The sequence below is a fragment of the Podarcis liolepis genome (assembly GCF_965112155.1).
Source record: "Podarcis liolepis genome assembly, chromosome: 9".
Lineage (NCBI taxonomy): Eukaryota > Metazoa > Chordata > Lepidosauria > Squamata > Lacertidae > Podarcis > Podarcis liolepis.
The window spans coordinates 30,664,251-30,690,409 of record NC_139564.1 but is presented as its reverse complement, the minus strand read 5'-3'; the positions used below and the strand labels follow the sequence as shown (position 1 = coordinate 30,690,409).

General features: G+C 41.3%; 1 long non-coding RNA gene across 1 annotated transcript in view; it reads right to left on the bottom strand.

Annotated features, from left to right (window-relative positions):
- Window positions 1–3,800: 3,800 nt before the first annotated feature.
- Window positions 3,801–26,159, bottom strand: part of LOC310686569 — a 62,762-nt gene continuing 40,403 nt past the window's right edge. Inside the window, exon 3 of the long non-coding RNA XR_014515995.1 lies at window positions 3,801–3,906. This is a non-coding gene — a long non-coding RNA (uncharacterized lncRNA). The remainder of the gene's footprint in view (window positions 3,907–26,159) is intronic.

Here is a 26,159-nt window from a genome sequence, read left to right as displayed (position 1 = left end):
ATGAGGCCCTTCTGTTTATGCCAAAACTTGTAGAAGTTCACCTGGCAGTCCACAGAGGGAGAGCCCTTTCTGTTGTGGCACCTAGCTTGTAGGATAATCCTTCAAGGCAAAACAGGAAGGTGGTGACAAAAGTTTTACCTGCTTTGCAGTTGGTCTGACTAGTGCTCCTAACTGCAGCTGGTGGTTGGGATGCAGAGGTTAAAATTAGAGGTTCTCCCCTTAACGTCCATTGATATTTGCTGTAGATAGACCTATCCTACTTTTCAAATTCATCTAACCAAGAGGTTGTTGCATGTTGTGGCAATGGAGAAGGGGGACGAGAGCACAGATCAGAGTTGTCTGGGTGATGCTAAATCACAACTTGACATGACAGCTGTTTGTTAGTTTTGCTCTGGTGCTTTGTTTCATTGGTCCATGAATCTTTGCATCTAATTGGTGAGCAGATTATGATAATACTTTATCCTTTGCATGGCCATTTCATTTTTCAAAAGATATTGAACACTTGAAAAGGACTCAGGGTAATGGAAGAAAAGAATTCAGGCTTTATTCCTTTATTAAATAATTGTTCTGTACTGCTTGCTTACATTAAAAGAAATCTCGAAGTTCCAACAATTTAAAACAAAACATGGCCAGAAGGGTACTGTTCTATATTAATAATCAAATACTAAGCCTTCTTGTGTTGGATCAATGAAGCTAAGGATTTGGTGTTATGGTCCTAGTGCTGAAGAAGAGAAGAAGAGTTTGGATTTGATATCCCACTTTATCACTACCCTAAGGAGTCTCAAAGCGGCTAACATTCTCCTTTCCCTTCCTCCCCCACAACAAACACTCTGTGAGGTGAGTGGGGCTGAGAGACTTCAAAGAATTGTGACTAGCCCAAGGTCACCCAGCAGCTGCATGTGGAAGAGGAGGGAAGCGAACCCGGTTCACCAGATTACGAGTCTACTGCTCTTAACCACTGATGCCAGGATTCAGCCCAACTCCCAGTACTGATGGATCTAGTAGTACTCCTTAGGCTTCAGTCTCATACATATGCTCCCACGGATTAATGGAATTTATTTAGAAATAGATGTACATAAAGTACTTAAAGTGTCAGTGACAAGATTTTTGTTTTATTTTCGGAAACCTTTCTTCAAATAGGTCACTGATACATCAGATGGTTTGTTGTGTTTTTAATTATGACAAAGAAATATAAGACTGTCATAAGACTACTCCAGATTCTGTTTTGAGGGTGGTGGAAAGAGTTTTTGATGTTTAAAATGCTTTCTGTGTGTGATTTATCTCATTGAAATCAATGACACTCCTCTTGTAGCTGCGAAATGAGTGCATGTGTGTGCCTTGCTCAGTTCATGTTCCTCTGGAAAAACAACATAATGGCTTACTTACTGTGCCTGGGCTTCTTCACTTGTGTTTGATCATGGAAAGAAAATGGATTGAGTTAAGGACATACAACAAACTCTTGTGTTAGCACTTGCTTTATATAAAAGAGAAACACATAATAAACCAACGAGAAGACATTTCTTATGTTGTTTGATCAGGCTCCATTGGAATTTGAATACTGTTGTTTCTGAAGATATAGGTCTCAAGAGAACCAAGCTTTAAGCAGTCAGAAAAAGCTTTGCTGTAATTTCCAGTAAAAGAGTGAACTTGAAAGTCCTGTCATTTGTTTTCAAACATGTGCAGGTGGCAAAATGTTTCGTCTTATTTGTTAGAACATTCTCTTGGTTCTAGCTAAACCAGAGATGGGGAACTTGAAGACCACCAGGTGTTGTTGAACTACAACTCATATGATCTCTGACCACTGACCATGCTGGCTTGGGTTGGTGGGTGTTACAGCCACATCTGGAGGACCAGAGGTTTCCCATCTCTGAGCTAGGTTAATACAAAGGTCCTGTGTTTCCATCTCTGAATTCAAGCACCTTGCATTCGTATCATAATGTTCTCCATACCCTGAGTTGATTCTGATAAAGACGCTAATTAAATAAGTAACTGTCGAAGATGATGCAACAGTAAATATAATTCTGGCTCAGAGGATGGCAAAGTTAGTCAATTGTCAGAACCTCAAGGCCAGTAGAGGGCCCACCATCTGCCAGTGAAACCCTTTCCAATTTGCAGAGTATTCAGTAAGATCCACTGCAGCGAGAATTTTTTATGTCCTACCACTTCCAGGGTCTTTTTTTTGGGGGGGGGGGTGGCTCTCAAAGTGCCATGCCCAAAAGCCCTGTAGCTATTCTGCCTTATTCCTTTTTTATTATGAAGATTGGATCCAATCATATTCAGAACCCACCTCAATGGTGGACAGTTATGTGAATTTAAAAGGTCAGGGTGAATGTCTATGCAGCCAGCCTTTCGTTCTATTGCCAAGACTGTGTTTGATTTAGACAACACAATGCTGCTTTCTCTGCTTAAATCATAAAAATAGTTTTGAATTCTGATCCTTCAGGAAAAGGATTAGAAAAATGGAGTCAGTTCTTTGGTTGATGATGGTCATGCACAAAGGAGGCCATCAAAAGGGCTCGGCTTCCATTTCTTTTCTAGCCAAGTTCCATTTATTATCAGAGGTTTCAAATAATGTGCTGGTTTTTATTTCTCACTTTCAGTTAACAAATACCGTATAATTACGAGGTTTTTCATACTCAGGTTTCCAAAACCTCCAACAGATGTCTTGCCAACAGCAAAGATGATTAAAGGTTTATATGTTTATGAAGAATGACTCTGCTGAAAATATGAACGAGGATCCTGCTACGTTTAAGCCTTTTGGGCCAGCCTTATTAGAAAAGGGTTTCCTTTTGGAACGAAGCATGGAAAAAAGCAATCTTGTGCTACTGCATGTTGGCTTACTTTAGGAAGAGAGTTTAGAAACTGTAATTCTGATGTTGTCTTGAAAATTGCATCCAGGGTTCATGAAGTCCAGCCCATAGCACCACTTCTAGTACTTCTTGTGGGCACTGTGTATGATGAGTCACTTTGAAGATTTGGCTCCTATGTGCAGATATGTCACTGTGCAATCTTACAGATGTCTGCTAAGAAGTACAGCCCATTGAGTTCAGTGTTCCTACTCCCAAGTAATGATTGCAATCTTGCTTTAGTAGTAGGCTAGTCTTGGAAATAGCCCCAGATTATAAGGGATAATTAATTCACTGAACAAAGCCTTCATATTCTGCTTCCAGTCTTACTAATTATGGGTTTTTGTTATGATATTTATTTTGACTAACCAAGTTGGAACAGGCATAAGTAACTATTCCTTAAATATATACATATATTGCATTTTGTGGATGAACACACAAACATAAAACAATTTATGTGTTACTTGTACCAATTATCAAAATATCTAAAGTCTTCTTAGAATCTCAGTATACTTGCTAGTCCATCTATTAATTCAGTTTAGTGTTCTGAAGTTGTTGGCCTCCATAAAATAAACATGTCAGTTTAGAAGGAAGCTTCCAAAGCCAGTGGTTGGAGTGTGGTGGCATTTTCATTTATATACGAGATGGAAACCATATGTCTAAAAAAGTGTCCTGCTTGGCTATTCCTCTAATCCAGTGGGATCCAACACAGTGCTCTCAGATATTGTTGGACCAAGGCCAATGGTCAGGAATGATGGAATCTGGAGCCCAATAACATATGAAAGTCACCATGTTGGATTCCCTGTTCTAATGTTTTACTATATCTTTATATATGCTGGAAGCTACCCAGAGTGGCTGGGGCAACCCAGTCAGATGGGCGGAGTACAAATAACAAATTATTATTATTATTATTGCACAACTATGTCAGTTTTTCTGCTAAGACAATGTGCCAGATCCATTCACTGAATGTATGCATAGAGCATGACTTCCATTTGTTTGCTATCTTCATTCTTGCAGCAGGAATCATGAAGATAACCATTTCCTTAGGGACCAACTATTTCTGTGTAATGAGGAATAAAGATAATAAATAATTCTGTTAGTTACATCAGAAATTAGCTCTTGAGCTCTAGGTCCTTTACTATGGGACATTTCCCAACATATGGTAGCGTGTCTCTTAAATATAATTACTGCTATTCTGAACAAATCCACTGACTAATCAGCTTATCTGCTGACTCAACACATCTATTGCAATGCTACCTTGTGGTAGGAAATCAAAGGCTGCGTCTTATAGCTGAATTAGTTTACCAACAATGAACTTTGAATTAATAACAGTAGGCAGTATCCAAAGCATTTGTTCTCTTTGCACAAGACTACCTATTTGCACAATTGAGCTCCCCCCCTCTTCTCCACACATGTGACGTGTTCCCACAAAACAGATTTAGGAGGTACACAGGGGTGCACAGGGAGAAGAGAGGGAGGGGAACTACTTTGATTAAACAAGTGCATTCAATACCACCTAATCTATTAAAAAATAATTACAGTAAAAAAGGAAGCATTGGCCCTAAAAACACACACCCTGAGGTTCCAAACACCAGAGAAGAGAGGCGTGTCTTCAGGTTCAGTGCATCAATACTTTCCATGAATGGAATACTGTTCCAAGGGCTTAGAGCTAAGGAGGCATTGCTCATATAAGGCCATTAGTCAGAATGGCAGTTCCTAACCCTCACCTTTGTAGTTGGCCTTGGCTAGTTATATGCCGGTCAGGCTTCTAAGCAAAATGGCTCAAGAGGTAATCATGAAGAGATCACAAGAATATTTCACCTTGTAGTGACACTTCCATGTTAAGAATGTTTGTGTAAACTCCACTGGGTTCAGGGTTTCTCAAAATTGTTCAGATTCCTCTGCAACTTTGGGGAGGTAGGAATCAAATTTAAACATCTGAGTAGATTTAAGCAGTCAGCTCCCAAAGGCCTTTCCCTCTCTCTCCTCTGGATGTCTAGCCAACCACTTAACCTCTTCAAGCACCTTTTGGAAGTATCTCCAGAATGAAGGTCAGTGTATTGAGCATATATATATATATATATATATGTTTTCGTAGATTTTCACGGGTACAGGAATGCAGGTTTTGGTGTCCTCGGGTGTCTTCCCGTGTAAAAGTTGGGGTGTCTAGGCGACGTTTCGACGAGGTCTCACTCGTCATCTTCAGGCTGGTGCTTTCGGCTTCTTTGGGGTGTCTAGGCGACGTTTCGACGAGGTCTCACTCGTCATATATATATTATATATATATAATATATATATTATATATATATATATATAATATATATATATATAATATCAACAACATAATGCTCTTTGGGGAAGAAAGTTAAATGCATTCTCCATGCAAGAGGACTATAGTTATACTGTTTTGGAAGTGGAAAACGAAGATATTTTATTGCTAACCCAGCACAAGCCACATTGTCAGCTAAGGCCTACTGTGTTATAATCTTTCAAATACTTGTCACCTAGAGGAATTCTAGACAACTGAACTATCCCATGTCAAACGCATTCTGTTCTTCAAACCAAGTATGATTTTGAGGAGAAATCATAAAAAGTTATCCACAGAGCACATTCCAAACATCTGGCTGTGCTGTTGTCCTTCTGTATAAATGAAACCAAATACAGATGAGGGCTCTGAAGGTAGCAACAAATGCATACTCTGCTGCCTCTGTAGCATCCTTGTTGTGCTGCCCAGCAGAGCTTGTCTGGGTAGTCCAGGGCCTTTTGCAGTCTGCCTGAGTGAGGTGACAGAACTGATGGTAGTGGGCTGTGACTTGTTTGCAAAGCCTTAAACAGCTCAAGAACCGCCTCTCCCCACATGAACTGACCCAGACCTTACAATCACCAGAGGCCCTTCTTTGTGTGTCTCCTCAGCAATATGTCTTGATTGTGGCAACACATGAACGGGCCTTTTCTGCGGTGGATCCGTTTGTGGAATGCTCTCCCCAGGAAGGTTTGTCTGGCTCCATTGTGGCATATCTTTAGGTACCAGGCAGAATCATTATTCTTCTCCCAGATCTTTGGCCTTTTAAACTGTTGGGGTTTTTGTTTGTGTGATGGCCTGGGAATCTGATTCAGAGGGTGAACCGGAGGAATCCCAGCCTGCACAGGAGTCCCCGCCTCCAGGGCCGCCTGAACTGGGGCAGGGCCTTGATTCTGAGGCGCCTGCACCTGTGCCAGATCCTCAGGAGCAGGCACCAGGTGAATCCACTCTGGCTCCAGAGGTGGTTGAGGACTCAGTGCCTACAGGTGAGTCTCCGCCTGGGCCCAGTAACCCTTCAGCCTCTCCTGAACTGCAGAGGCTCAGGGCAGAGAGGCGAAGGGAACTGGTTTCTCCCAGGAGGAGTGCTCACCTTAAGGCCAGGAGAGGCGGGTCTCCTGGGGGCCGGGACCGCCCCTGGCCTCAGAGAAGATAAAGGCCAGTCAGCCCGGTCCCAGGATGCGGGAGCAACGTCGTAGTTGAGTACCTGTTCCTGCCCGGACCCAGACCTGACCCTCCAGTGTTCCTGTCCCCACCCGGCTTCCTGCTTCGGACCTTGCCCCGCTCCTTGTGAACTGTTTCCAGGCTAGTGACCAACGGTAACCTTCCCCCCGGGATGGTAACCTTCTTATTTGTTTCCCCCCGGGACGGTAACCTCCCCCCCGGGACCAGCACAGTTTGTTACTTTGGTATATATTTGTGTATTATGATCCCCAGATGAAAGGTGGTATAGAAATAAAATAAAGAAATAAATAATGTTGACAAAAAACGTATTAGAAAGAAGGGAGCTTAAAAGTGGAACCTGTCAGGAGGCAGAGCAACCAATCCCCATGGCAGGTTGCCAGGAATGGATAAGACAAGGAAAAGTCCTTACCATCTGCTTTTTATTCAATATTTACAGAGAGAGGTTTGGGAATGCAGCCTCTTGGGATAATGGCATTGTCCCGAGTAAATCTCCACCCCCACTTCTCTCCCGCTTCCTCATTTGTCAACAGCACCCCCACCCCTACAGTTGCTGCTTAGGGCCATCTGTCTTTCAGCTCTTTGCTCTCCTACTTTTAAGGCTCACCGGATTCTGCGAGATGGTGGGCCTGGAATGCTTTCTAGTGACAATGTGTCAGCCAGCTGCTGCTCTGGCTCTGCCTCCTCCTCTCCCATTATTTCCCATCTTTCCCCCTCATCTTCCTCTGAGCTGTGACCTCCCTCAAATCCCAGTTGTAATTCTGAACTGTCTTCTTCTTCTCTTGAAGGGTCAGGATGGGGAGGCGGTCTCCACCATTCCTCCTCTGCCCAGTCCCTGACTGAACCTCTCAAATTAGGTGGCATCATGCAAAACGTGGCTAATATCAGTGCAGTTTTGGGAAGATTAGTCCACCATCTTGTTTCAATATGGCATCCAACTGTATCCAAACATTGACAAGAATCTGCTCCTTGATCTCAGGAGCCATCATGAAAAAGCTGGTTATCTTAGGAGGTGTCCCAATACATCATAAAAAACAACTTTCCAAAATAGACAGTCAATGAGGGATGCTCAGGAATCCTTATCATTGCCAACAGCTGCCTTTGGAAAAGACTTAGAAAGATAGCATGGAAAGCTGTGAGCTGGAGTAGAAATAAACAGAAGGGACAGGCATTATTGTTTGGGTCCTAGAAGCATTAACACAGATGTCTGTAGCAAGTGGAAATGGGTGCTGCTGAGCAAAACATAGAGCATATGAGCATTTAGTAATTTTTTTCAGATTCCAACATCTGCATTCAGTCATGCCTTTAAGGTTGCATCCAAAGAGGGACTCAAGATAACAATCAGATTACATACTTTGCATTCACATAACAATGATGTGTGCACACTATTTCCATCCTTAATACATTTATCATCCGCAGAATGTACAAGATCATGCCAATTTGCATTCTTACTACATTATTTTTTCTTTGTAGAAATGTTTCTTCATCATCTTTATTTCCCACAATACTGGAAGAGCCAAACATGAAAAACCTTGCCCAATAACTTCTATGCATGTTATTTTTCACATTATCTTGCCACATTTCACACGTCTACAAAATCTCAATGTGGAAAAGGGGGAGCACGCTGGACTGGAAAATTTGTATAGCAAAGCAAAATTGTTTACAGCTGAATCTAATATTCTGCTATGGATATAGTGATGCAAATTATGGCTTGGCTTGCCATAGGTAAAGTACATCCCATGATTGTCTGGCAGCACAAGAACATAAGACAACCCTGCTGGATCAGGCCAATGGCCCATCTAGTCCAGCATCCTGTTTTCACCGTGGCCAACCAGATACCTGTCAGTCATACCTCTGATGCATCCAATGGCCACGTCCCTCTAGACTTCCTTCCCACCAAAATGGTCCTTCAGGGTAGCTGTAGAAGTATTTGAAAGTGTTCAGGTTTATAGGCTGAGTCTCTATCTGTGCTAAACAGACATTCACTAATCTCTTCTGTCAAGATTACTTCTCCCCCTCTGCATCTATGTGAAACTTAGATTTAGCCCTTCAAGCTGTTGAGCACCTGGGATGTCCATTGACTTTGGTGCTCAACAGATGCCAAGACCCTCCCATGGTTTAGGGACATTCAGAAATTTCCAGCACCTGGCTATAAGGAAGATTTGGGATTCTCGAGGGGCAGATAATTTACTGGCATCATAAATAATGCCACAAAGAAGTATAGTTTGATGAAGAACATCCCTCCCCTGAAAGAATTAATCTTAAGAGATTTGGTGACGCGGTTCATTAGTCATTAGGTATATCTAAATGAATATTAGAATGTAAATAGTGATGTGACAAGGATCAAGGCACCGTCAGCAGTTTCATGCAGAAAGAGAAAATTCCCATATTTAGAAGTTTTTTCACAGGGGATGTCACGAGTATCGATCAAGACAGAGAAATGGGAAGATAAGTGATTTTCCAAATTTAGCAGGTATGTCAGCTCGTGAATCACCAGACAACGAACTTCAGGAAGCTCCTGCTATTAGACTGTGTTGTGAGTACGTGGCGATTGCCCTCAAAGACCTTTGCAAGCCCATAAATTGTTCGGGGTTTTTTTTTTATAAAAAAAACACATTGATCTTAGACCATGAAAGGGCACAATAGGTCTCTTGAGAACTCATATAGCACAATGGCTAAGAGTACAAATTGGGAAGTGGGCCAGGTTCAATTAGAACTAAGCCAAAAGTACTTCCTTTAAAATTTTCAGCTCAAAATGTGGTGGGGGCTTTTTACTGATCTTTGTAAATAAATGAATGAATGAATGAATGAATAAATAAATAAATAAAACTATTATTATTTTTGCCACTGACTGTAGTGGCATAGCAGAGCGCTCTAAGATGCTATTTTTATTACTCAGAATGCCCTGGATTTAAGGGATGTTGTGGGACTAACTTGGGGGGGGGGAAATGGCAGCACTCAATGAAGACTTCTGTTTCTCTCCCCTCCCCCCCCCCGCCATCCAAGTGGATGCAAATGACCCTCCTTCCTTGGAGGTTTTTAAGCAGAGGTTGTATGGCCATCTGTCATGGATGCTTGAGTTGAGAATCCTGTTTTGCAGGGGGTTGGACTAGATGGCCCACCTTTACAACTCTATGTTGCTATGATTCTATGACCCTACACCCAGAGCATTCTGGGCTATGAAAACTGTCTGTCAGTAACTAGCTGCAGCAGACTAGGGAAATCATTTAAAGAAAGAACAGTTAAAAAGAAGAAAAAACTGCTGAACAACAGTAGGCAATTAGTGAACCTTTTTGAAAACTTTGCTTCTCCACACTGAACCACCCACCACCACCTAGTTCACTGTGTGCAAATGAGTTGGTTGGAATGCATTTTGTTTCAATTCTGAGTTCATTCAGACTTGCCCTTGCCTTGCTCCCCCCCCCCCCGGCCGGGAAATTCTAGTTTTACCTGGAGCAAGCATCAATTGGGTTTTCTCTGGGTTGAAGTTTGTTCCAATTTATCGCTAAAGCAAAACCACTTGGTCCTATGCCTAGAAATGACAGGAAAGGGAGAAAATCACTCAGATCCATGCTATCTAGGGACGGGACAAGTGCAAGTCCGGATGAGCCCAGTAGTTCAAATATTCTGAGCCAAAATTTACTGAGGCCTTGTGGCAAGCCCATTATTCCCTCAGATTTAGTCTATCTACAGTATTGATTAGGGCTATAGCATGAAGATTACTGATATATAATGTCTGTGGAGTACTTTGAGCACTTGAAAGTGTGGTACATGACTGATAGGACAACAATGTGGGATTTCCCCTGGTATAGAATAAATGTGGGGAGGGGGTCACATGTGTAGGACCCTGTGATCTCCCCTATCAAATCTGATTACTGAGTGGATTGTATTCATATATTAAGCTTTGGAAATTACCTTGAAGTTAAATTGATCACTTCTCATAGCTACTGACAGAAACTGGAAAAGCTATTGCAGAATGGAAACCAAAACCTTATTCTATCCCAACTGGAAATACAAATATTATTAAGTTTGTTGAGTCCGGTAAGTGTGATTTATATATTAGTAGCTTTTCATATTTTCAGTGAGCCTGTCCTTTTTTTACATTCCTTTGTGAAAATGATAGGTGGTATTCAACAGTTTTAATCAAAGTAACCCAACTGAAGTTAATGACTAAGTTAGGTTCATTAATTTCAGTAGATCTATTCTGAGTAAAGCTTAACTGATTCTAATACAAGTATTCAAAATGTAGATATAGCTCACAGTCCTCTTCTGCTGATGTTTTATTTTACTGTATTTCATTCTTCTTGCATCTGTACAATGTATCTGAATATAGCAGAACTGTTGGCTTCATCCACAAGACTTGTAGGTGTAATAGTAGCACACTATGAGTTCTACCCATTTTTATATGCAATTCCCACATTTCTAAGGCAAATTGTAGAAAAGCATTCCTCCCACTAATTGACTGTAACCTCGTTAATGCCTTGGACTCATAGGATTTTAAATAGTGCTTGCAGTCTTCAGGATAATTTAATGTGGTCATATAAACTCAGTATTTGAATGTGTCCCTGAAGCATTTTCTGAATGTACTAAAAGATTTTGGCCCTAGATAACCTAACCTCAAAAGTGATGCCTGAGAGATGAGTTGACAATGACTTGATGTATCCTCTCAGAAACTTCTTTCTTTTCCTCCATGAATAAATTGCTGTCACAATGTTTAGGCCATAGCATCTGACTCCTGTCTTCCTCACATTGGTGTGTTGTTCTTGTCTATTACATTAGTGGTGTCCAATTGTAGTATATCTGTTTTCCACTTCTGATATCTAAGTCTGACAAGGAAGATATGTGTTGGATAAGACTATTTAGTGCTGAGTTAGGCTAGAAAATGGACGAAAACATAATATTTTAATGTACTTTCAGGGTATTTTCCCCCCTTCATGGTTTTCTCTTCACATCCATGGAATGTGCTCTTTGTGGAAAATGATCTCCTCAGTCTGTTACTCATATGAATAATAATCCTAATAATTGAGTTTGGTCAATTACCTCTTGCCTGATTTCCTACTTTTTCCCTACCGGTTCACATTTGAAAATCAGGAACAGCTGCCTTTTCTGATCCTTTCATGAACAGTCAATTCGAGTTTCAAAATAACTGTCTGTTTGTATACCATTATTCTTGGAGAACTATTAGTGGACCGATTCTATAACCATTGAGCTCATGGAGGGCACTCTGCTAACCAAGTAATGTTATATAAAATCAAAATATAAAACCACAAAATACATAATCAAAATAAAAACAACCCAATAGCCCCTCCACCCAAAAAAATCCACATTTTAAAAGGGCATAGGATGTCAATCAAATCAACCCAAAGCCTGGTTAGAAAGGAACGTTTTTGCCTGGCGTCTAAAGATGTGTAATGAAGGCGCCAGGCAAACTTCCCGGGGGAGAGCATTCCAAAATGGAGAGCCACTGCAGAAAAGGCCCTGTTCTCGTTTTACCACCCTCCGGACATCTCAAGAAGTAGGCACACAAAGAAGGGCCTCCAAAGATGACCTCAGGGTCTGGGTAGGTTCATATGGAAAGAGGCAGTCCTTGAGGTATTGTGATCCTGAGCTGTTTTTTGTTTTGAACACTCTCATGGAAGGATTAGGGGACTCACCAGGTAGAAGCTAGTTGAAAACTTTATTGTCTGTCTTCAAAAAGAACGGAAAAAATGACCAAAAGAGTAGATTATAAATCCCAAATTAAAGATTATAAGGAGAACCCAGTTAAACCCAAAGAAATTGGCATTGGTATAAACAGATACGAAATACAAGCTGAAGCCAGCAAGCAATCACAAGCAAAGGCCGCTGTGTTAAGAACACTCCAATCCACCAAACAATACAACACATGAAGACAATAAAAGAATTCTCCCACCTCTACTAGTCCAATAAATTTTGACACCTCAAAATTCTATCTGTGGATTCTATCTCCTGAGATAATCCCCTCACCTTCTCTCATGGGTCAGCCATCCCTGTCTCCTACACAATACAGGTGAGCTCTCCAGACTGAACCTCTACTCATACTTCTCCAGACACCAGTTAGAGAATATGCATGGATGGCTGTATACCCTCCAACATTTCTCTGATGCAAATAGGGACATCCCATTCCATAATGATAATTTTACTATTTATACCCCACACATCTTACTGGGTTGCTCTAGCCACTCTGAGCAGCTTCCAACATAAATAAAAACAAAACAAAACATTAAACATTAAAAAGCTTCCCTATACAGAATTGCTTTCAGACAGCTTGGGGGTTGGATAACTCCATACCCTTCAACATTTTTTCAATGAAAATAGGGACATTTTGAGGGAAAGTGGGACATTCCAGGATTAAATCAGAAGCCAGGATGGCTTCTCAAAATCAGGGATGTCCCTGGAAAATAGGGACAACATAGAGGGTCTGTGGCTGCTATAAACCCCTCATTACCTCAACAGTTCTTTCTAGATTTTTCTTCCTTGCAGGGAAATGATACTGCCTTAAATTCTAAACAAGAACAGAACAGCAACTGGCACGTGTCAGTTTCACACACATTTATTCAAAGTTCAGGTATTTATTTTGTATCCTTAGGCCTTCAGTTATGTCCTCATATTCAGTGTATATTTGAAAATATTACACATTTCAAAGAACTTGGCTGGTTGAGATTGCAGAGAATGTCTCTGACTTTTGTCGTGCAGCAGTTATTTTGTAAATAGCTATTTGTCTTAAGCAGTAGTTTTAGACTTAACACAGGCTGCTAAGATTTATATTATTATTGATCCTGTTAGTTTAAAAAATGCACTTGTATCACATGTTTCCTCCAAGAAGCTCAAGGCAGCATACATAATTCTCCTTGCCAAACTGGTATATAAAGGAATTGCCTGGACACTCAATTGCACTGAATAGCGAAGCTCTTGCGACTCAGAACCCTCATCCACATTGCCGCTCCTTAAAGATTGATATTTTTATTAGTGTATAAACTGTTGCAGACTATTATTCATTTCATAAAATGCAGGAAGTGCTATCCAGATTTGTTATTAACAGCGGCTATTCACAAAACAATGGTATCAATGCCCATGACAGGCATAAATCAAAAATTCAAAAATGCCTATCAATACATTGTAGAGAGAGAGAGAGAATTATAGGTCATGAACCTGTTCACAAACTTTAGGATGCGTACACACTATCAATTTAAAGCATCTTCCCAAGCACACAGGAAACTGTAGTTTACCCCTCACAGAGCTACAGGTTGCAGCATCCTTAACAAACTACAGTTCCCAGGATTCTTTGGACATTTCAATGTACTTTAAATGCATGATGTGCACACTGCCTTAATTAAAAACTGATATTACGGAACAAAAGGTTTACATAACAACCTGCTTTTCCTTCATATCTTGTGTTCATAAATCACTAAAACAAAAATTTCAAACCTAAAAGAGTTAAAAAATGGAAACTATTTAGTAGAAATAAATTGATAGGCATAGAACCAAATTAAAGCAGTGATATATTAGAGAAAATATGCTTTTATTATTTCCCTCTAGGGTACACCAGTCAATCTTCTCATAACAGTAGAATAAGCTGATATTACCAAGTTGAATAAGTCAGCATGAAGTCTTGCTATGGTAAGTCATCTGACTGAACAACGGACATGAATGTAAATATTAATTTTAAAAGTAATGAACATTTGTTTTACTTTCCAATAAGATAATAGACACATTCTAGCACATATATATATAATCTTTCAGTGCATATAAAATGTCAAAAAAGTCTTTAAAACTTTATTGTTCCTAGCATTTTAGCCTTCATTGTATGCTTCCATTTTATTTGTGACTCCCAAATCACACTTCTAAACAGGAAACATTAAGAATCTCTTTCCCCTAATATTGTTCATGATGTAATAAAGTCTTATGCATTAGAATATTTTTGGAAGTTTCTCAGCCAACTTTTAAAACTCCTAAGAATACTTTATTGTTTAAAGGAGGGTTGATCCTTTGAGATCAGTATTGTATGACTAAAGAAATTCTAAGCATTAAACACCTTTTCCCATACTAAACCTCTGGAACTTTGCTTTCCATTTACAATGATTTCTAGCATCCAAAAGTTATACTATGCGGAAAACAAGATGGTGGGGGAAATGCCCCATACATTTCAATGACTCTTTCTATGCTCAGTAAACAAAAGAAAGTAAAAGAATGAAATTGGAACCATCAGTAGGGAACATTTATTGATAAAACGCACAATCCCCCAGTGTAGTGTATTCAGAGATCAAAATACTTAATTTAATTACGTTTCTCTTTTGAGCAGCTCTCACTTGCAAGGAATCACGAGGGCTGAGTTTTTATCCTTAGCAACTTTGCCTTAGGGAGAGAGGTTTCAGGGTAGATGGGGTTGCAGCCAGAGCTTCATTCCAGATGTTGTCAGTGATGACATCTGGAACTCTGGACAGTATGAGGCAGTCCTTTTGCCCCCTGCCCCAATACCTGGAAAGAAGACTCAAGAGACAAGAAATGGGATGATTGTTGTATTTATTAAAACATAACAATTTGGAGGAACCATAAGACCAACTAATCAAATAACCCACATTTGGGTAGTGGGGAAGGAAGGATCTAACTGTATGAGAAGGATCCCTCCAGACCCATGGACATGTGATGCAGTTGCTAGCTATGGCTGTCCACACAAAGATGGGAAGGAAATGCTTCCCACTTGCTAGGCAAGCCTTGGGTACAAACCTCAAATGAACACCCAGGTCCTGCTGTCTAGCATCAACCCAAAATGTTCATGTCAGGCCTAAAGAACACCCAAGTCCCACCTAAAGGGTTTTCGCCAGGCATATTGCACAGGTGGATCCCCAAAGGGTGTCCTGAACCCAATAATGCCTCAGTATGTGCTTTGAAGACACTTGAATTCGGGATGCAAGGGAGAAACATGCTAAGAGGAAGGAATGCTTGGCAAACGCTCACCGTGATCAGCTCCCACCCAGAAACCTATGTCCCCACTGTGGAAGGACGTGTGAATCCAGAATTGGCCTCCACAGTCACTTACGGACTCATTGTTAAAACCGTGTTTATGGAAGACAATCTTACTCAGCTATGAGGGATTGCCAAAGAAGATACTGACAGCCATTATGGAGCAGTGGTAAGAGTACTAGAGTAGGACCTAGGAGACCAGGGTTCAACTCCTCACTCAGTAGTGGGTGGCTTTGGGCTAGTCACTGTCTCTCAGCCTAACCGATCTCGCAGGGTGAAGATAAAATGGTAGGTGGCAGAAGTGTACATGCCACCTTGAGCTTTCTGGGGAGAGGTGAGATATAAAAGTAAGGATAAATAAAATATTTTCCTATCCCCACTGATTTACTTGCACAGATGCCATTTCAGACCATAAAGTATGCTCTGTCACTCCAGAAACCCAATCTAACTGAGCAGAAAACCTCAAACAAGGAAACCAGGAACCAGCAGAAGCTGACACTGCTTAGAGGGAGGGAGGGAGGGTGAAGCACCCTGAAAGGAGGAGGATTTAGGGGAAGGAACTGGCTAAAGCCAGACACCAACCCTTTCCCCAACTGGCCAAAAGGACATCAGTGACCTCACCTCTACCCATTCTCTTTGGGAGCCATCTCTCCCAAGTTGTATTTCCAAAAGGGAAGGGGTGGGGGTCAATACACCATCTCTGGAGGAGTGGCAACAACGTTAGCCTCAGATTCTGGCTTGACCTGCATGTAAACAGACCTCTTAGCATATGTTAAAGACCTTTTGGACAGGCACTCTTGGCACTTCCCATAGTCTCTGCAGCAAATATATTTCTGTGCTCCAGTCTGTGGTAGTGGTTATAGTGTGTTGCCTTAGACTGTAGAGATCCAATTTCAAAGCCTGATTTATCCACAAAGCTGGGTGACATTGGGCTGGTCCTTATATCTCTCAGCCTACATCACAAGGTTGTTTTGACAATAGACTGAGGATGGAAGAGCTCTGTGTGATGCCTAGGGCTTCTTGAAGAGTGGAGTTTAAAATGTCATCATAATTTCTGCTTGTAAATATTCTGGAGTCGGGATTAGTTTAGGGAAATGGAAGCCATCAGGTTCCACCCCTGTACCACACAGGAATATTATAAAGAAAGGATAAGATTACTAAGGCTGCCCTTTCCCTATCTACACACACATCCCTTTGTGGCCTTCATGTGTTGATGGATTCCTAACTCCCATTAGTCCCAGCCAGTATGGCTAATGGGCAAGGATGATGGAAATTGTAGTTCAATAACATGTGGAGGCTACAGGTTACTCATTCCCACTCTATCCCACAGCAAGAGTATTCTGAGGACCATGGGGGTGGGGAATGTCCTTCCTTTTCTGTCCCACTTCCTGAACCAAGGTAGAGCAATACTAGCATGCTCCTGTTCCAAGATTAACAGAAGAACTCCTATTAGGTTATAGAGATAAACTGTAACATTTTGTTGCAGGTCCCAATTGAATGATGATATCCTGATCACTAGTTAGCTTTCTGGAGAATAGCATGATCTCTTTCAGCAAGATTCTGCAATAAAACCTCCCTCTATTATGCAGTCCAGCTGAATGAATATGAGTCCTCTACAAAGCAAGACATTGAAAACAACAGCAAAACCTGTCACTAGATTATTACTTTCTAAATCCAAGTATTATTTATAACTTGTTCTCTGCTATGTGGCCTCATCTCAGAGTGCTGACATACGGTGCCTGACATAAGGGCTTTCACTTGGTTTAGATGCAGTGATCAAATTGCTTTGCCATTGCAACCTACCACAAAAATAACAAACTCTTCAGCAGCCATACGCTGTAGATTATTAAATGGAAAATTTCCAAATAGCATATAAACTCAGTGGCAGTCAGAAAGCATTAACTCAGCTGCAGGAGGGCGAGTGGTGAAATGAGAGCAAGCATTTTATGTGTACCTGTATTTATTTGGACAATTCAAAGATTGCATTTTCACTTTCTGCTTGGGTGTAATATTACGGGCTGCAGCGTATTTTCCTTTGTTTACTCTTGGCCACATTTTTGAAGTGCATATTCTACAGAAATAGCAGAAACTGAAAGGGCCATTCAGGGCCATTTTAAGAGTTTTGAGAGGTGTTGCCCATGTTAATCATCATCATCATCATCATCATCCTGGTCATCATTCACCATAAGGTCCCAGGGCAGATTACAACAGTCTACAAATACAATATTGAAATCAAGTAAAACAATCTACATTTGTTCTAATATATGTATCTCAAGTGTCATATCTACCCCTCCACTCTCCCCAATAATTCCTGAGCTCATTCACTGTAGCTGAAATTAGTGGTGCTGAAGCTGTAATTGTTGGATTTATAATAATATTTATTATATATTATTATTTACTAAACTTATATAGTACTCTTCATACTAGGATCACAGAGTGGCTTACAGTATACAAATTCAAAAATGCATAATATAATAACAAAACAATACCTCCCAATAACACATTTTAAAAGATCATAGATTGTTTAATTCACCAAAGACTTAGATGAAGAGGAAAGTTTTGCCTGCCGCCTAAAAATATGTAATGAAGGGACCAGGTGAGAGAAAAGATTATACAATAGTATTTTTTTGACCACAAAGCCTTAAACAATAAACATATATTTTGTTAGTTAACTTGGCAACACTTTGGAACACAGGCTAACCGGACATATCTTGATTTTAAAAAACCCATTTTGAGTGCCATCCGCCTCTATTTATTAAGAAATCTTCCTTTGATAAAATAAATGGTAGGACTTAAAAGCAGAAGTGCTTTCAAAACCATCACCAACTATCTTCCCCACACATCAGAACTCCTGTTAGTTATAGAAAGTAAGGCAGTGTCAAACATATTTTTACTACTTCATTTTGTTTTTGGCTTTGCCAACAGTTGCCATTGATTTTTCAGTCCTGTTAACTCCCACTTTCAACTGTTTTCAGTATTTTCATCCTTACAAAAACCCAGAAAGCCATGGTCCCATTATGAACTGACATCATGGATTATGGCATTTCATCACTATTAATGTGCACTCACTGTGATTAGCCAATAAAATAAATTATGATGGTGTTCATGGAAATGAAAGACCATCCAGCAGAAACTGAATCAGCAGTCATGGTGGGAGAGCTAGTGGAAACAGCATTTTAACTATCCCACTGAAAACTGAAAATTATTGGGACTGTGGCAAGAAGTTAGTGCTGGACCAAAAGGTTCTTCTGTGCTTTTCCAACCATTCTCCATCATTTAATGAGGAAAGAACACAGAGAAGTTACCTGTCATGTGCCTGACATCTGTTCATTGATGTGAATTTCCTTATTTTTTCACTTTTAGTTAATATCAGACCAGAAAGTTTTATATAAAAACAGAAAAGAAAAGGAGTCCCATGGAAACTCAGCAAGCGCATCAACCTCATATCCTCTATCAGGCCCATGTAGAGCTTGTCTGAGACCTGGGAAGGGTGTCTTGTTAGAATAAAGTCATAAACTCAAAGAAAAAGGCAGCTGGTCTCTGGTGTCCTCTCCCCGGCTGGCTTAGCCCTCTGAGGCCTGGGGCAAATTCTCATTAGCCAGCTGCCCTGGTTCTTGTACTTTAGTTCACAGCACAGAGGGAAGATGTCATGAGAACTGGTCCCAAAAGGCTTTTTCAGATCAGGAAGTAAAAGTGGTCAGGGAGGCTGCAGAGCACAGGAGAAATGTCTCGTGGAAGGAAAAATGCACACAGCACCCTCAGTGTCTGTACAATGATAAGGGAAGCACGACCAAGCACACAACAAAATTCCCCCCCCCCAAAAAAAAATAATCTACAGCACCCTCTGAAGGTGCAGGAAAAATGGAAGGCTTTTTGATGGAGGAAGAAATTTTTTGAGAAATTGGAGCAGAGGTTAAAGCATAGCACTAGTTTGAAATTTCAGAAAACTGGGTGAGGTTAAGGTTTTTAATCCAATTTCCTTCAAGTTTCACCAGGAATGTGAAACCCTTACTTTTTTCCTCTTTATTTGTTCCAGCTCTAGCGGGAAGGGTCAGCTACCATTTTAGCTTTTAACTTGGCAATGTTGGTTTTGTCATCAAATTTTAAAGTAGTAATTTTCCAACTGTTTACTTCTAGTAATTGATTCTGCCTGAAGTTCTGTTCTTGTTGCATTTTTCTCATTCCGCTTCCTTCTACCCCAATTTTTCACTGCACCAAGGCCCCAAGAAGCCTAGGGTATTGTTCCTCCTTTTCCTTCTTTCCCACTCTTTCCTCAACAACAGCGGTGGCAACAACAACAACAAAACAAAGAAAGACTTGGCTCTCTGTGCACCCATTAAAACTTTTGGAAAAGCAAGGCAGAGTTCAATCACTAAGCAGCATATCAATGTGAATATAGTAAATGCAGAGCCAAGGTATCATTGGAAACAATTGAAAAATATCAAGTAAATTAATGTAATAACTGCTGTCAATAGGTTACGGGAATTGTAGCTGGAAGGCTACCAGGACATTCAGTTAATACTTGTTTTAGCTAAACCAAAGCATAGGCAAAACAATGGAAAGAAAAACCAATCCATCAGCAGCTGCCAGATTCACTAATGATGAATGGAATTTAGTAAAAGTTGGACAATTTATTTTTAATACACTTTGGGAATTTGCTTGAGGTTAATTGGAGAAAATGCTGAATATGATCCAAAATATGTTTCTCTGTGCTTCATTTATTTTTATAGAATATAGCAGAGGCACTGGCTTTACAGGCTGCTGAAACTGCTTCTATGCAGGAATCAGGCTTATAACGTTCCTGTATGCATATTCTTTACTGTTAGTAATACTCCCAGTGAAATCCACAGGCATGTTGGGACTCTCAGGCATTAAGTGGAACATGGGCCCATGGTTGTAATGGGTGCCCTCATGTTTGGAATCTGAAAGGTTGACGGCTTCGGAAGAGGAGGATCAACAAGTCATTAAGAACCCAGAGACAAACACAATTCATAACCAGGCATTTACTGATCAGACCATGAATAGAGTTGTCAACTTGCCAATATTTTACTGGTGTGACCAGTTAACTGTGATCTGGCAATTAGGCTCTGAGAACTCAGTGACCTTTAGGGGCACCTTGCTCAGTGAAAAAGCACAACTTTCCATGCATTCACAGGTTTAATCTCTGGCAGCTTGTTAAAAAGATTCTCACAGTAGAAGGGTATTATAACTACTAGTTGCTTGCATGAGACTTCTGAGATCTACTCCTTATAAGGATAGACAGTAATGGGTTAGATCCTGGGGAATGGCTGGATCCTGAGTTTGCTCATCCTCAGTGGGGCCACCCACCTGTTCTTCGCCTGGCATCACCATGATGGCACAAGACCCATTTTTCCTTGGCACCAAGGCCTGAACTCCAGATACTTCTGAGTGTAGCCAATCCCAGCAGGGCTGATTGTCATTGTCTTTAACTCCCACTTCCAACTGGGATTGGCTGAACTCAGGCGCTTTGATTGGAGCTCCCAAGAAGAACCAATCCCAGCAGTGTTTGCATTTGGCGAAAATATTTAAAAGGCACCCAATATAAGTCCTGCTTGTCAAAGAACAATCAGGAGTGTGTTTCAGTGCTCCCAATTGTTCACTTGAAGCCACGGCTATACCTGCCGCATACACCTGTTGTCATATATGTCAGGTAGAGGAATATGGCTTGGGGAAAACAGCCTCAGAGATCTAATTAGGGCTCAATGAATCAATTGTCTGACTTGATACACACAAGTTTCCAATATTTGACATCTCAGAATCATATATATATATGTTGTTGTGATTCGAGGACCCGATCCCCGCTTGGGGAATAAAGACACGTGGGCACAGAATGTAAGGTTAATGGGTAAGGTTAATGGGCCACAACTTTATTGATTATAGCATGTGAGAAGGTATTGGCTTAGGCATTGGACCACGGAACATTAGACTCCACCCACTCATAGAGGGGTGAGTCTGAGGAGGGGTTAACCACCAGTAGGGGAAGCCTGTTGATGCTAATCCAACTATAGGCTCTCTTCCTGATGTCACCGAGGGTCGTGCCATGGCCCCCCGCCACACGGGCATCGGACAGGATCCACGACCGCCGGATTCCTTTAGCGGAATACCCAAAATTGTCGGGGAAGGCGATGGCCACACCTTGCCCCCCGAAACACCAACAACACATTCCAATGCCTAACCGCCAAATACCACGAAAGTTGTGACAGTTGCTACGAGGTAGGCGAAAAAAACCAAGAGGCCGGGCCAATTTAGCCAATTGGAAAAAACTCCTACCAGGCCCCCTGGTTAAACAGGGCGACCAACCAGAGGTCCATAGCAAAGTCTCAGGAACAGCTAATCTAAAGGGAGTGGAGGGTGGGTGACTCAAAGAAAATGTGTGTGCAATGGTGGGGATGGGCTGGCGCGGTTGTGTTTGAGCAGCAAGCCACGCCCCCGCCGAGCTTCCCTATTGGGTGCCCAACTGGGGAGGGGCGTGGCACGCCAGCCCTGGAGTTGAAGCAGGGGGCGAAGCGCCCCCTGCATGGCGCAGGAATCGTCTCCCGATCACAACCCCTACCCTTCCTGGGAGGAGGAAAGGCTTTGTCATTTTTTGTGTGTGTGCTGTTAACCCTGTTCTCAAACCAGCTAGGTTCTGTGCATGAGAACTGAAACATTAGAATCTTCTCTTGGCCCTGCCCAGAGGAGAGAGTCAGTGTTTTTGAAAACAAAGCTTGTTGTTTGCAAGCCTAACTGAATATTTCTGAGGGGCTGTCATGCAGATGTGGTCATGCAAGATGCCCCTGCCTCTTTTTGATGCCCAATCTTCACATGACATCCCCTAAGCAGAAGAAAGAGGAAGGCCCAGGAAGCCATTCTACTGTTATTTAGGTTGCTAGGCTTCGATCTAGCATTTCCCAGTTTGAGACCTCCTGTTATCAGCTTTGGATTCAGTGTGCAAATATATCTCCCTCCTTTAATACTTGTCCTACTGAAGTAACATGACAGCTTGTGCATTCCCAGGAAATGATTGAATGCATCTGGTTCATTGTGATGCATCAAGCCCAGAGGCTGAATTATTTCAACTGTCACAAATGTCCTTCGGTCCCTTAGAAATATATATCCAGGGTGTCTAATTGCAATTAACGAAGAATGGAAGCTAATGGGAGAAATGGTTGTGCTTATAAAAGTATTTGGATTTACTGACCTTACTCTGACATCATAATTAACCAACTGGGTAACTCAGTTATGGTCCATCAACTTCTCAAGCCAGTTAAACTTTCTCTCTCGCTCTCAAATATTGTCTTACCACATGAAGCTGGCTTCAAGCCATTTACCAGCAAGACAAACTGGGCTAGTAAAATCCTTAGGTTTAGCAGAAAGCAATTGGCACTATTTTAGTAGAATCTGACCAATAAAATACAAAACACAAATCTACTTTAATGGGGAAGAGGATTTGGTGGGGTTTTTTTTTTGTTTTAGCTAAGTATCCCTTTCACTTTTTGTGGATTTTAACTATTATGAATAATCTATTGTACACATTGTGGGTAAGCAACTCATGCAGGAGCACTTTGACCATATTAGAACTGTAGCAGAAGCTGGAGAATCATAGCTCATTTGCAACATTGCTGTAACTGTGCACAATTAATACAACTAACACAATTCACATTGCAATGCTGATAACCTTTCTATAATTTTCATGAAAAATTAAGCAGTGCAAACTACAATCAATGGCAATTTTGAATATCCCACCCTAGCTCAGTGGTACAGCATCTGTTTAGCATGCTCATCCTCATTGCGTTTGGTGCAATGAGTATTTCTGACATAAATAGATCCAACCCAAGGCTTAGACTACATGTTATATTGGAGCAATCATGTGTTTAAATGAGCAGCTTGCTTCTGTCACCAGCTAATGTATTCCTTTGTCCAAAGCGTGGAAGACTACACATTTGCCAGATTGCAAAAGAGTTGTCAAACAATATCATGGGGAAGCGAGAACTATTAGCTTGTGAAAAAAATAATAATGGATTTATTGATTTGGGTTTTTCACCCACATCATTTCTGAAGGGTGAGCAACAACAATTTCAAATTAGAATCAAAACACTACAGAGGCAAAACAGATCTAACATCAGTGACCTGTGTCAAGAAAACTCATTTTCCCTTTTCCATTTAAAGCAGTCTACGGGGTTCTGAATTTGACTAAAGCAGAGGCACTGGGGAAGCGGATTAATCCACCATCCCACTCCATTTCCTGGATGTAAATGATCCCCATGAAGCTACTATGAACCCTGCAGCAGAATTGTTTTTACAGGTATCTACATTGTACGTGTATATTTTCCCACTGACGGATAATAACAGCATGGAAGGGGATTTAGATCTGGAAAATAGTATGGAGATATGTCTTACCCCACTCTCACAGACCTCTGCCACACCAATCAAAACTGGAGTTCTGTTTTTTTAAAAGTTGGGGCAATTTGACCATTAATCTCTTGCCTGTTTCAATGGTCAGGTGTTAAGAGAACCCCCTTTTCATTCTCAATCACAGAAAGCTTTGTTGCAATAAATAGGTGATATATATCCTGTATTGTTGCACAGAATCAGATTTAGTTAGGACTCTGAAAGAAAGGCATTCCAAATCTGGGAAACATTTAACCAGCAAGAATACTTCTCTCCCAGTATAATCTGATTTATGTCTGCTGTGAAGGAAGTCCCACTTAATTCAGTGGAACTGACTCCTACAAAAGTGTCTCGGGACTGTGGCGCCTATGCATTTAGCCCAACTATAAAATGGTGATCTTCATCTTTCTAAGGACACTGCCTTTCGTGAGCGACATCAAATGAACAAGGCTATAAAAACAAGAAAACACCTTACCCAGAGATTAAACTCTGCCGCCAAAGTATTTGTTGCCAAGTTGTATCATCTGCATGTGATTTTATCAACAAAGTAAACCACAGGCGAGAGGCCATTTACACTTGGATCAGGTCTCCAGGAGATGCTACGGAATTGTTGAAGAGAGCTCCCCCAACCGACGCACTTGTGCTTTTCTTCTTAGCCTTTTTTTTGAGAAGCCACATCTCCAAATTCAGAGAGAATAAGAATAGAAAGGCAAGCAAAAGGGAGAGGCGGGTGGAACGAGAGGATATATATTGACCTTCTCCCCAGTGCAGTTAGAACTGTCTTTCCTATTTGTATCAACGGGAAATAGAGATTGGTGCTCTTATCGCCTGATCAGAATAAGATAAGAACTGGTTGGGGGAGAGGATTCAGAGCCAGGCTTGCGTTTCCCTTAGCAATAGCTGCTGCCTCTATAAGCAGGCCAACATTGCCCTTTGAGAACAATGAAACAAGAGGAAGTCAAGATCTCTGGCTGGCGTGAATGGCAAACTTACACATCTTCCACAGATCAGGCAAAACAGAAGAGGTGGGTCAACAGGGTAAACACCAGCTGACCTGAAGGTTATATTAGCACTCAGCTTCTTGTTCTGGCAGTGGTTTTTACAGTGTGGAAATTGCTGATGCACAAGGGGAGTGTGGGGGAGAAAGTGTGACATATTCCCACACTGCCAATTGGATGAAGCCAACGATATAATGTGATAGAGCTAAGAACAGGCATCCTGTGATGATGTATAAACCATTTGCTTATTTTGGATGCTGATGGAAATTGACAACTGTATCCAGCTTCAACTGTATAATACCTTAATCTCTTTGTATGAAACCCTTCTAGAAAGCTGCTATTACTATTTGCTTTATGTGATTTTTCTATTAGTACCGAGAGCTTAGGCTTCATTGTTGTCCTTAATTCATGTGATAATTTACAGTGTCAATTTGACTTATTGCTGTCTACAACCAGACCTCCTGGGACTGTCCTGCTTCAGAATGCAGGGATGGGGACCGTAACAGAATGTCGCCCTGTGGAGCATCCCTTTGCTATGCCCCAAACAAACAGCCAGCCTTCCCCATCTTCATTGTGCTTCATTCCATTGACCCTCCTTCCCATTCAGGTAGCATTCTATGGCCACTGAGCACTCTCAGTCCTCATTGGACTGCTTTGAGGATTGTTCACTCCATAGGGCTTTTTCCTAAAGATTTGTATACTTCTGCAAACTCTGGCTCCCCTCCCTGCACCGGATTTTGGACTACAACTCTCGTCAGACCCAGCTAGCCCAACATACTCCTTTCCCTAGGAATGTAGTAGGATTAAGTGGATGGTAGAAGCAAATGTATGTCCATGAATGTGAAGGTCTCATGTCATCTAAAGGTAAAAGGTAAAGGACCCCTGGACGGTTAAGTTCAGTCAAAGGTGACTATGGGGTTGCGGCGCTCATCTCACTTTCAAGGCAGAGGGGTCATGTGGCCAGCATGACTAAACTACTTCTGGAGCAACGGAACACTGTGATGGAAACCAGAGTGCACGGAAACACCATTTACCTTCCCACTGCAGTGGTACCTATTTATCTACTTGCATTGGTATGCTTTCGAACTGCTAGGTTGGCAGGAGCTGGTACACAGCAACGGGAGCTCACCCCGTCATGGGGATTCGAACTGCGAACCTTCCGATCGGCAAGCCCAAGAGGCTCAGTGGTCATAAGCTACAGCTAATGAGGTTTATTTTGAATTATCAATTAACCCAAATAATAAATACCACCTTGGTTAAAAAAATCAGTGGTCAGGGGAGGAACAGAGACTTTACCAATGTGGAATTGGTTGTGTATGCACTATACATTCTTTTCCTAAAAAAATTCAGGAGACTTACACCAATATCCTTTGGGAAAGTGATGTGTGTGTGTACTTTCTCCCTTTATGTCTCTTGTAGGGAATAAATGTGACCAGAGGTAGTGGCACCCTTGGCATTTGC